Below are 13,430 nucleotides of genomic sequence, written 5' to 3'. Positions count from 1 at the left end.
CACCTTTGTAGTCACTGCAGGTATAAGCAGAGGCGTATCTAGGGAAAATAGTGCCTAGGGCAAGCACTGAAATTGCGCCCCCTGCCCAAACCATGACACCCATCTTTCAGATTAGTTTACCATAATATTAGCTCAAAAAAGCAAGTCAAGCTCATTAATCTTTTAATACTTCAAAAACTATTTAGCAGTGGATGTAGCCAGACCAAAAAATGCTGGAAAACTACAAATTTCAGTATGCTGGGGCTCATGAAATACCCAAATACTATGTGGAGGTGTACTTGGAAAACTAAACAGAAATGCCTGTCTAATTCTCTACTATGCACTGTAGCATCACTATTACATAAGTTTTAAAAATAAATGGAGAATTTGACTTTTTCCAGATACTCTGAAAATAATTAAAGGATATGTAGAGTAAACTGTGTCACTGCTTGGAATATATTCTAGTATTTCAGAAAGACAGTTAAAATGAGAGAAAGAGAGCAAGAAACTCCCAGTGGGCCTTAATACTAAAGATTTTACACTGATTCAAAGACAAACGCACCATTAATAGCCAGATTATTAAGACATCACATTTAACTCACTTATCAGAAGAAACAAAGTAAGAGCAAATGAATACAATCCTAGCTCATAAGCTTCAGCTCATTATTCACAAACCCTGATTCTCTGTACATAGTGCCAAACTAAATATGGGTACAGGGACTTATATTATATTATTTTTTAAAATTTCTTTTACCTGTAGCCCCTTTGGGGGGCTTCCTAAAGGCCATGGGGTGGGTCTGCAAAGGTTCCCTCTCCCCTGCTGGCCTCTAGGGCCTCGCAGGGACCATTTGAGCATGTGCAGTGGCAATTTTTAAAAATATATTTTTTAAAAAAATTGCTGCTGAAAACAAAATGGCCACCGCACATGCTCAAATGGCATCTGCAAGGCCTGGCATGGCCTAGGGCTTCACAGAGGCCATTTGAGCATGTGCAGTAGCCATTTTATTTTTGGTGGCCAATTTTTTTAAAAATGTAATTTTTAAAAATGGCGCCCCTCTTCAAGTGGTGCCTGGGGCACGTGCCCTGCCTGCCCCACCCTAGATACACCCCTGGGTATAAGACATGATGGGGGAATCCACAATGCAACACGTGTGCATTGAGGGAGACCTGGAGGTCGGAACAACAGGTTCTGGCCCCGGATCCCTTCACCCTGCTCCGGGCTTCACGGAGCTGCACGGAGCAGGGCTGTCCATGTGGATGCATGGGAGGCATGCTGATGATGGATGCTTTGGGGTTTGGTTGTCTGTGGGGAAAGCAGGTTAAATTCAGACTTCCCCCTGCATCTTCCCAGCCTGCCCAGAAAGATCCTGTTACTTGCCCCATTAATTAAATAATGAGAGGGTCTTTTGAGCTCAAAATACCTGCCCACAGAGTAAATGTCTATGTTGACTGTCAGCGACTCTCTGGTGTCTTAGATAGGGGTCTTTTCCAGCCCTATCTGGAGATGCCAGGGATTGAACCTGGGAACTACTGTAGAATGTGCACTGTTGAATTACAGCCTCTCCAAAGAATTCTTTGAGGGTGGCTAATAATTTTTACTCTTAATATAGTCTAGAGGTAAGAGTGAAGCTTGCCTCCAATTTGAATTGAGCACAATAGTGTTCCTTAGCTATCAGAAGTTTGGTAACACTGACTTGTGCAGGCCTGTTCTGGAAACTATCCCAAACAGGCTCCAGTGAGAAAAAGAAATAAATAGCATTTGGGGGAAAGGGGGCCCACTTCCTTTTACTTGTAGCCCACTCTTACTTTGATTTATTTTCATAAACTGCATAGAAAATATTCACTGAAGTTTTTACTGAATAGAACACGAAAATAGTGGTGACAGGATTCGAGGGGTGGGTGGGAATTAAGGGCAAACTGTTTGGCAAACATCTTAATAAACAAATGCCAGCCCTCCGTTATTTTTCTCCCAAAACCAAACTGATCTTGAAAATGGAAGATAAAGCCATTTAAAATGCATGAAGGTACCATCTTCTCATTTATAAAAGGTTAAGTTTCCCTAAGTCATGAGAGAAAGAGGTGGGGTGGGGGTGGGAATAAAACCCTCTGATAACACAGGAAAGCAGTAAACATTTGTGGCAAAGTGACAGGAATTGATCCTGCTTTGCCGTTCCTGTCATGTCTCTAAATTTTATTTCCACCATTTCTACTATTCTGTTGGGGTGGGGGAAAGAGAATGCATGTGCAAGAGAGAAAGAGGAAGCCAAAGCAGGCCTATGGCCCCAGGGCAGTAGTACCTGTGCCTCTGACTTTTCTTCAATTAGTAGGCCTCCCTGCCTGATTGTGAGATGTGTGTCCGACTGGGGACTTGGACAGTTGCAAGTTATTGATTAGCTATAATGTGAAGTCAAATCTGAATAAGAAAGCGCTGTGATCAAAAGACTTTCAGCAGAGACAGCGTGCCCTCCAAGCCAAGGGTCTGCTAATTCTGATGAGCTCTGTTTTCCTTTTTGTCTGAGAGAGATTTTCTCGGTTTACTCATAAAGGCTCTCCTGATAGGGAAAGTCCAGTGGGCCCCTCTGTCAAAAAAAAAAAAAAAAAAAAAGCCTGATGTCTCCGATTTGACAGGTGCTTGTTAGTTTTTCATCCCAGATCACTCAACATGCACAGGGAAGTAGAAAGGGAGATTGCTAATAATGCCAGGCTTCAAATGGACTGCTTTGTTGTTTTCACCAGGAAACTCACAGATCCCTTCGCCAACATTAAAAGGAAACAAACCATAGCTAGTCACTGTATTGGTTTTCTGGAACATGAGGACTTAAAGCAGTTTAGTTCCACCTGTAAACTCAAACACTTCAAAAGAACATTTTATTCAGGGCTGTCAGTGAGTTTTCTGTGCACGCCACACACACACACACACACACACACACACAGACAAGAAAAAAAAATTCTATTCCTCAAAATGAGGAATTCTGAAGTTTGTATAAATTCTACAAGTTTTGTAATTTGGCATAATTCAGAGCCACAATTCAGTGCACAATTAAAGCCTTCTTCAGAAGTTAAAAGATACTGTATGCAAGTAAAACAGGGCCAGAAGTTCCACCCTGGCCCTATTATTCACCCCCACATAGGTGTTGCTCACGTATATGCTGGATGCAAATTCTAAATGGCTGAAGTTACAGAAATCAATAATTGCTGGCTGTTGCTGTGTTTGCAGTGGGGAAGTAACTTGCCTAGGGAGCAAGAGATTGCTGGTTCTAATCCCCGCTGGTATGTTTCCCAGACTATGGGAAACATCTATATTGGGCAGCAGCGACACAGGAAGATGCTGAAAAGGCACCATCTCATACTGCGCAGAAGTTGGCAATGGTAAAACCCTCCTGTATTCTACCAAAGAAAACCACATGGCTCTGTGGTCACCAGGAATCATCACCAACTCAACGGCACAACTTTACCTTTTTACTTTGCTGTGTTTGCAGAAATGTATAAGATTATATGATCTCACTCGTCAGTTGACTATGACCAAATGGCCAACACTTAGCCAACTCTTGGCCATCTGTGTTCCTGTGGTTTTTCTCATTAGAAAACCAGCTAGTTTGGGTACCTGATTTGCATAAATGACCTATACTCATCTAAATTCATGTATCTAATTCCATAGCTAACTTCCTGTTCTTTGCAAAAAGCCAGAAAAACTCAAAATAGTTTGTCAGCAATAAGAACAGACTTGAATCAAAGTTCATATGGATTTTTCATTCAAAGCATAGAAGCCCCTTATGTGGTAAAGTGATTGCATATTAAAATAATGACCCTATGGTATATGTGAGACATACTGTACATGTATATGTTTAAAAATGCAAAATGTGACATCACGGGCTTCCAACAATCTATTTGAACTGCACAGGTGTGCCTTGCAGTTTTCAAGGGCCACTGGACTGAACAGGCCCAGAGGCGGCTTCACCCGCCACCGCCACTATGGTGGTGGCAGGAGGCCTACTTGGCTCATCCCCCGGCCTTGCATAGAGCAGCTAAAAATACAGAAAAGCCGTGGTTCAGCCCAGTGGAGGCTTGCAGCAGCAAGGGGGGCATTGGGCAGAGGTGGCGGGGGGAGGGGGCTCTCGGCGGGGCAGTCCAGGTACCAAAATCACCTAGGTGTGCCACTGCTGCTGACTACTGCAGGGTTACCCAGTGAGGCTAAGTGGGGCTTTGAAGCCAGGTCTCTCTGGTTTGTAGCTGGCACACTGCTACACTACACTGGCTCTCAAATGTGGAATAGTTTTCTATTTAACCCACATCAAGTGGCTTTTATAGGGTTACCAGATCAGAGACATCCACAAACCTGAGATTCAAGAGGGCGGGCCTGGTGTTATAAACTGGGGTTTGGCGATGTTCTATTGAAGAAGAATGGGGCTTGTGTTTTTCAATGTATACACATATTTCTCATATTTCTCAGTAGGGTAACGGGGTGGTGGCAGGAAGCCCCCCTCAGTCATTTGGACCAGGGCCCAGGGCCCCAAGGTCTGGGAGTAAGAGCGCCTCTGGTCAGCATCTCTCAGCCTAACCTACCTCACAGGGCTGTTGTGTGGATATAATGGTGGGGGGGATGTACTCTGGTATCTCTAGGGATTAGGGTGGGAACACAATGAAAACAAAAATGCAATAATTACAGATGAATATAGGATTAAAAGGTGTTCATACATCTGTTCCTCTTGTTAACCTTTACTGGGAACTTTTGCACTTCTTCACATTGATGCCACCTGAACTATTTCATCTACTGTTTGCAGTTTAAATGCTGCAGGCCATCAGATAGTTGGAACCATTTCAATTCAGCACTGATCTCAGTAAATGTACAGAGAGCAACAGCAAATAGAGAATCACTTGACTTGCTAACACGGCAGAGACAGGTTCCTTGCTTATTTCAAACAAAGAAAACTGGGGTGGGGGGAAAGCTGGTGTAGGGCTAAATTGTCGTAAAGATTGCATCAAGATAATACATGTGATGTGCTTTGCACACTCACAAACTGCTGTATAAGTGCTAAGAATAATTATTACTATCACAAGCAAATCTGCTGTCAGCATGGACATAAGGAATCTAAAAAATGGTAAGAGGATTGCAGAATCACAATTTTTTATTTTTATTTTTTTACATTTTATATCCCGCTCTTCCTCCAAAGAGCCCAGAGCGGTGTACTACATACTTAAGTTTCTCCTCACAACCACGCTGTGAAGTAGCTTAGGCTGAGAGAGAAGTGACTGGCCCAGAGTCACCCAGCTAGTGTCATGGCTGAATGGGGATTTGAACCTGGGTCTCCCCAGTCCTAGACCAGCACTCTAACCACTACACCATGCTGGCTCTTCACACATTTGATCTATAGAGCTACGATTCTAATGTGCATTTTAAAAAAATCATTAAAAAAAACTTTCACACAGTTCTTCCACAGCATACTTTTCTATGAAAATAAGCACGCCTGAACAGAAGACAAAGAAGAAAAGTGAATGTAAGAACTGTCCTCATAAATGTGTATATTCAAATCATTTTCAAATACATTAGAGGGAAACAAATTATTCTTTTTCCTCATCTACCTGGGCTCTGTCTTTCCCTTCCAAGCTCTGGGAAACCCAGCTGCCTGTGCCCTTCCAGCAGCAGTTCATAGTCAAACTGCCACATTCAATTTCATTTCTGTAGCAAAAAAGGAGCGGGGGGGTGGGAATCCAGACTGGAAGGGCTTCCAGCATTTCTCTTGCACTAGGAGTGTATTTAAAGATGAATGATGGTGATAAATGGTTGCTAAAAGGGCAACTTGAGGAAGGGGTCAAATTTAGAGCTTTGCCTTTTTCTCCTTTATACCATATTATCAACCCCTTCTAGGATTGCCAAATGTCTTTTTTATTGTATATCTCCATTAGCTCCAAACGCTACCTCCCCATAAAACACCATGGGAAATGACACATCTTTAAATAAGGTACATTTATACAACCAGGAACAACTGGCAAGTTCAGTGGGGTAGGGCTGCTGCCAGTCCTCTAGGACTGGGCTGGAGTCTCCAAGAATAAGCATCACTTTCCAGGTGACCACTGAAAGCAACCCCGGAGATTGCAACAGCTTGATATTGTGAAAAATATTATCTGGGTGCGGGGGAGGAATCTCCAATAATAGGTTCAGTTGGAGCTTGCAATCCTTCAGTGGGGTTAGGTGGATGTCTTTTATTTTAATGATATTTTTCAGCTTCATTCTGTTATATATATGACAAGAAATATATCTTTTCAGGTGAAGATTGAGTCTGGCGGCCGTATTTCCACCCACAGTCAACATGAAGCTGCCTCAGGCTGAGCGAGACCATTGGTCTATCTAGACCTGTGCTGTCTCCTGTGATTCAGACATAAAAGCTATGCACACAATCCCCGCTGAAGTGGGGATCGTGGTGGTGGTGGGAGGCAGAGTTATACCTACCTCCCCCCAGATGACCCCAGTGTGTCTGCAAGATCCGCTGGCAGTGTGGAGCTTCATACTCTGAGACAATACACCCTGGCCTCCGGATATTCCACATTGCACTGTACGACGAGTGCGCTGCATTGGGGGAATACCCCATGAGTTGGGCGCTCTAGGCCGCATGCCCACACAATTCACCAGGCAGCATGGATCTACAGAAGCCAGGATAATGCATCTTGGCCTCCAGATATCCCACAATGCACCATGTGATGAGCTCAGTGCATTGGGTAAATCTCCCATGAGTCGGGTGCTCTAGGTGCCCAACTCTGTGCGTGCTTGAGCTGCAAGCAGCCTGAACATCCACATGATCCTCTTGGCCGAAGGCCAGGGTTAAAAGCAGGGTTAGGTGGCCGGGCACCGCTGGGATCCAAGCAGATCCCAGCACTGTAGACGAGTAGCCTAGCCTGGTGGGACTGCCAAGTCCTGGGCTAGGCTGCACGTGTGAATAGCCCTTAAGAGTCTTTCCTGGTACTGTTACCTGTTCTTAAATTAAGAAGCAAGGGACTGAATCTGGAGTTTCAAGGATTTCAGGAATATTTCTTCTCTTCAAATATCAATGTGAGAATAATTTCTCAAGGACATTAGAGCAGACCTGGGACAAGGCATTTGTGTGTCCTGGGCAAAGTTTGAAAATGAAAGTATGAAGTATACAGTTTCATCTCTCAAAACTGAATGCTTCACCAGTTCCCAACTTCTGCCCAAGATTCTCCACCCAACTTGTCACTGACATTTGAAGGTGCATGGAGAATCTCATGTAGAAATCAGGAACTGGCACAAGAACAAGAGATTGATTCGGATTATATAGCTACTGCAAATGTGCACTCCCTGGGAACCTTCAGTTCCTGTCTTACTTACTTTTCGGTAGTCATATGAACCAGTCCTATATATGAGGGTCCTGCTACCCCTCCTTGTCATAACCCCCATATTTATAGCTTTCTTGAGAAGCAGTCAGATGATGCATATATTTCAGGCTGTAGGATTCATGAATTACTGTTGAAAGGAGGGGTGTTGAATTACTGTTGAAAGTTATTTCGTACTGTCATTATGTCTGTCTAGCTTTTGTGAAGGTTTGGGTTACCCCTCCCTCCCCCATGCCACAAATAACCAACTATCCATGTGGTACTGTCTACTTAAAAGCTTTGGGCCTTCATTTTAACACCTGTGACTTGAATCACCACAAAATAAGTGCCACAGAAGGCAGAATATAGATATAGGTATAAAATAGATATAGATACTGTATATTCCATCTCAAACCCAAAACTGTGCATGCAGTATTCTACCTAACTGTAGAAAGACAAGTAAGCCTCCTCCTGACTTCATGATTTTATGATTCTGGCCAATCAGCCCAAAGTTGCTGGAATGACTGACATGCATTTGAGCACTTATTTTTTAATTTTGTTAAAATTAAATATTCTTTTATTATACCATATAATACATACACTAACTAAACTAGCTATACACTAACTAATGGTGTTTGTTTTAACTCTTTTGCTATAACTTATGATACCCTCCAACCTTGGTACTCTCAGGCTCTACCACCATGAGATTTCTGACTATGGACTGATTCAGGAGATCCCATTTCCCCCCTGCAGAAGTAGACATGTGTAAACATGTTCAACATTACTTGCACAAGTTCTCCTGTGACAAACTTGCAATGGAGAAACAGCCACTATTGGAAGGGATATTCAGCTTCAAAAGCTAACTCACTTTCCCTTATTGGCTTTGCAAAATCTTGTCTTCTCAGATCCATCAGTCTCCTCAAGCTTTCCTAGGGCTCTTGGACAGTAGGAGGAGTTTTATGAAGTGAAATACATAAGAAGTTTTTTGCATACAAAAAGATTCGGTCTCTGGACTCACCAATTAAATATTTTCAGGTATCAGGGGTACATAAGATATTTGTCTAAGATATTGAACAGTCAACCTCCACCTGGAGTAGACAATGGTCTGAAGGTATAAGGCAGCTTACACCAGTTGAAAATAATTGCCACAAGATGGACATCTTTCTTTTTTGTGTATTAAAACAGCATATCAGTGCTATAAACAGATAGCAGTTTTATGCCAAATTCACACTCCCATAGAGATTTGGGGGAGGGAGGGATGGATGGATGGTTAAACCAGTTTGTCTCAAGTATACATAGTCTTGAGGGATTTTTTCCCCCATAGTGTTCACAACAAAATCAAGAATATAAAAACACTTAAAAGCATTTAAAACAACATATTTTAAAACACCGATGTCTTTGGCCCACTGCCTATATTGTCTCATCTGCTAAATACATGATTAATATGTAAAGAAAGAACTTCAGAGAGGATCCCCAGAATGTGCAAGGCTCAGGAGCTGGTGTGTAGACTAGTGGGTAAGTCAGGAAGTCCCCGATTTCACCTCTGCATGCAATGACCTCAGCAGGTAGCCTTAGGCTAGCCACTCCCTGTCAGCCTCAGACCCACCCACCCCCGCCGCCGATCTGCACTAAATGTGGATAATAATACTGACCTCACTTACAGGATTATTCTAAGGATTACAAGAAAATGTATGTGAAACACCTTGAACACTCAAAAGCACTATATTATTCATTCATTCATTCATTCATTCATTATACAACATACCACACAGTGTAACACCAGCATTAAGGAGTGTGAAAGCCAGCCCTGACAGTGTTGCTCAACAGGGCAGCTGTGGAATGAGTTTTAAGTTAAGTCAGCTTCCAGACAGTTGCACAGCACTACTTCCATTTTTTCCTATGGGACTAGTGCTGCACAACTGCCCAGATGCTGTTTTAAGTCATTGCACAACTCCTCTGTCACATAACACCTTTGGGCCTGTCTTTCACATTGAGCAGCAGCCTTAGCGGGTCCCTAAAACCAGAGTTCTGCTGTGCAGAATGTCAACATTACCACCTTTTATTTATTTATTTATTTATTTATTTATTACATTTCCATCCTGCTCTTCCTCCAAGAAGCCCACAGAAGCATACATGCTTGTGTGTATCCTCACTATAATCCTGTGAGGTAGGTTAGGCTGAGAGATAAGTGACTGGCCCAGGATCACCCAGTGAATTTCATGACTGAATGGGGATTTGAACTTGGATCTCCCCAGTCCTAGTCCAAGACTCCAACCACTATAATATTTTTATTATATTTTCCTTGGCGGAAAAGAGTTCTTAAGTTCAAAAGAAGCTACAATGATTACCCCTCTATGCATTCTTCACTGCACTTGAGGCAAGAGGCTCATTGTAAGGTCAGATCTTTGCTGACCCTACAGATGTGATCTAGGAAAGATGGTGACGTAGGGGCTGAATGAAGAAATGGGACTGAAGCATTCTGCAGTGTAATCCAACCATGTTGGACCAGTGTGGTCTAACCAAGTGTGATCCTGTGTTACAGTGGTGTCCAACCAAGTAGACAGAATGCATCTTTTAAACAAGTTCTAGTAAGAACGAATCAGCCTACTTTCCTTTCACTATCTCTACATGTGGACTCAATTTGATGCAAATCGAGGTCCATAAGTTAGATCTCTTGCAACTCAACTGTCCATGTGTCTGCCATCTTGGATTGGGGTAGATGTCATCATTACAAGCTGCACTGCTGAGGTGTCCCTGTGTATCACTCACTATAGCTGCTCCAAATTTGGTTCAAAACAGTTAGACAGTCCTCACATTGGTGCACTTGTGCCTCAAAGGTTTATGCATCCTCCATCTTGGATTGTGGTGGGACATCTATATGTGTCCATTCAGCTGTAGCAAATTTGGTTCAAATCAGTTAGACTGTCCAAAATTTAGTGCACTTGTGCCTCAAAAGTTTACATGTCCGCCATCTTGATTTGGGGTCGTCTCAATCTTCATCTTTGAGGTGTCTCGATGTGTCTCTACAGCTATAGCAAATTTGGTTCAAATCAGTTAGGCAGTTCACAAGTTAGCCCATGTGCACCTCAAAAGTTTATGCATCTGCCATCTTGGATTGGGGTGAATTACATCATCACGAACTATGCCATTGAGGTGTCCCTACCACTGTACCTGATTTGGTTCATATTGTTCCAGGTGTTGCAGAGTTGATGGGGGGGACACACTGACACACAGACACACACAGAATGCTGGGTGATTTCATAAGCCTACTGGAAAGTAGGCTAAAAATACCCTGAAGCTCTTCTCACAAGCAGTGAGAAGAACTTCTGGTGGGTCGGCAGGGAGAGCGGGCTTAGCCCTGGGCAGCTGGATCAGCTGCCCACATGACTGCTGGTTCTGTCACAGAGCCAGTGGAGACTGAGGGGACTGCCCCCCCCAGCCCCCAGAAGTTCCAGGATGCCCCACGTGAGTGTGGGGGGCATTCTGAAGAGACCCCTGAAGCTGGGAGGCTGGCTGCAGTCTCCCGGTCAGGGGTCTACCTGTGTGTCGCCGCATACTGCGGTGGCACATGAGAAAAAAAAGGAGGTTAATGGAGCGTTCTCTCTGTTAACCTCATTTAAGGGTAGGGGGAATTAGGCGGGCTAGTCCCCTTGGAGCCATTGGGCTTGCCCACAATCCTGGTGGTTCCAACGATCAGTAGAAAGCAGGCTAGGTTCCCTTAGCCCGCCTCCTACTGATCATGGAGTAGCTTCCCTATGTCTTGAACAGGTGATACCCTGCTCCAAGTCCCATTAACCCATAAGATTAAATCAATGAAGGGAAAGAGCAGGACATTCTTTGGGTAACCCAACAGTGGGATTGCTTCCTAAGGAAGTCTCCTAGACAGTGAGGCAATTCTCACGACTGAGCGAAATTGGGCTAAGGGAGCCTAGCCCGATTTTGCCCATGCATGCGAACCACCGGGCTCGCAGCCGAGCCCAGTCTCACCAAAGTGGGTAACCCGCTAAAGTTACCCTCCCCTAAGCCCAGGTTAGCGGAACGAGCCCTCCACTAACCCGGGCTTTCAGAATGTGTGTTGCCATGGCACAGCTCCGCGCAGCAGCCTCCTGGCTCATGGGTCTCTCCAGCATGCCCTGCACTCTCATGGAGGGTATGCTGGAACTTCTGGGGGCTGTGTGGCCCCGATCCCTGCAGCCCCCGCCGGATCCATGACGGAGCCAGCAGTCGTGTGGGCGGCCGATCCGGCTGCCCAGGGCTCTGCGGCTGCTCATCTGCGGGGAGAGCGGGCTAAGCGGGCTCTCCCAGCTTAACCCCATCTGGCGGTTCCCACTGATCGTGGGACCCGCCTCAGTATCTTTTCCCAAGAAGCAGGTAAAGACAGAATTGTTTATGAGGGCCTTTAAAAAGAAATCAAAACATTAAAAGCTGCTGCTGAACTGAACTAACTTTGATGTTTCCATGGTCATTGTTGTTTCATTTGTATTGTGTGCATACGGTTCTCCTGGATCAGCGAGCCAAACAGCCTAGAATGTGAGGCCCACTGCCCATTAGCCTCTATATGTACATATCTTAGAGAATGAATATTTCAAGAGCATCTAGTAAAAATATGGAAACTTAAAAGGGAGATGTCAAAGAACCTTATGAGATTCATAAATCCTTTGTTAAACAACTGTATGTGTTGGGAGGAGTTCAGTGCTCAAACCATTTATTACCATACAGGAGAGGTGAAAAACAGCACTGCATGGAATCAGAGATTCCAATGCTGAATAAAACCGACACTCAAGAAATATTCAATGTTATGTTACAGGCTCCAAAAACATAGCAAATGTCAGAGTGCTTTTTTTAAAGGAGCCTTCACTCTTGTTCAATAACTTCAACTGTCAGAGCACAGAGCTGTATCAAACAGAATTTCCGAGAATCAAAAGGGGTCGTATCTTAGCAACTCTGTCAACAAATTTAAATTGCTGCATATCATGGCTCTTCAGAAAATCATTTGCATGCAAGATTTGTAAACATGACTTTTCATTGTGCATCCTGTTGTTATAGAGGGTGGAGAAGTGGAGGGATGGGGGATTGCTGTTCAACCGAAAGGACAGTAAAGCAGAAGGCACAAACACACACATATTCTTAAGTCAATCACTCTGTTGAAATGTTGTCAATTTGTTCTGCTTATAAAATTACCCACATATATTAAACAAAGTATAGTCATCTAGGTTAAGGTTTCCAGCGTCTCCTATCTTCTTTTTCTAATTGCTTTGCCTACTTCTATACAGATCTTAAATTCTTTGTAGCTGGCTTCAGACGTAGCGTGGAACTGATGTTTCGATCAAACTGCTACAGCCCCAGATATGCACATGAGACATACTTCTGGCCTTAGGAATGATATGCCAAGCTTGGGTGTGATGTATGAGCATATCAATCTTGGCATATTCTACCCTACTTACAGCACAGAACCAGATACACAGTATCTCCCTCAAATCTTAGTTACAGATGTCTGGTTCCACGCTGCAAGACTATACCGAGACTGATGGGTTATTGCGTTATACCCAATGTTTGCATATAATTCCTGAGACCAGCAGTAGGGCTTATATGTGTCCAGGACCTTGGCAGCTTGTCTGAGCAGCTAGTTCCACACTAGGGATGTGCGAAATGTTTCGGATACAAAACTTTTTGTACCCAAAACAGCCTGCTTCGGGTGTTTTGTAGACAAAACAAAATGCCCATTTTCCAGATCCAAAAGTTTTGTATACAAAACAAAATGTCCCTGTTTCGGCTACAAAATGTTTTGTTGTTTCGGACCCCTTTGTTGTTTCGGACGCTACCACCACCACCCACTCTTTTTGCCCTGGGACCCTTTTTAAAAATCCAAATTGATTCGGAAAATTCGGCTACAAAACAAAACAGGGCTGATTCAGATTCAGAAAATTTGGGTACAAAACAAAACGGGGGTGTTTTGATTTGGATACAAATCAAAACAAGAAAATTCCAAAATGCACACCCCTATTCCACACTATGTGTGAAGCCAGCCTATAAGAGCCAAACCGATATGATAGTAGTAAATACACAATTGGTACCGAAATGCCAACTGCATATTTAACTCAGCCTTCACAACATCTAGTAGAACT

The 13,430-nt window shown here is 43.6% G+C and overlaps 1 long non-coding RNA gene across 1 annotated transcript in view; it reads right to left on the bottom strand.

The window, feature by feature from the left end:
• LOC128348824 (uncharacterized) overlaps positions 1 to 13,430 on the bottom strand; it is a 282,395-nt gene that overhangs the window by 119,580 nt on the left and 149,385 nt on the right. The gene's annotated exons all lie outside the window — the stretch shown is intronic.

This window comes from Hemicordylus capensis, chromosome 3 (assembly GCF_027244095.1).
Source record: "Hemicordylus capensis ecotype Gifberg chromosome 3, rHemCap1.1.pri, whole genome shotgun sequence".
Lineage (NCBI taxonomy): Eukaryota > Metazoa > Chordata > Lepidosauria > Squamata > Cordylidae > Hemicordylus > Hemicordylus capensis.
The sequence above is the reverse complement of the archived record's forward strand: the minus strand, read 5'-3'. Positions and strand labels throughout refer to the sequence as shown.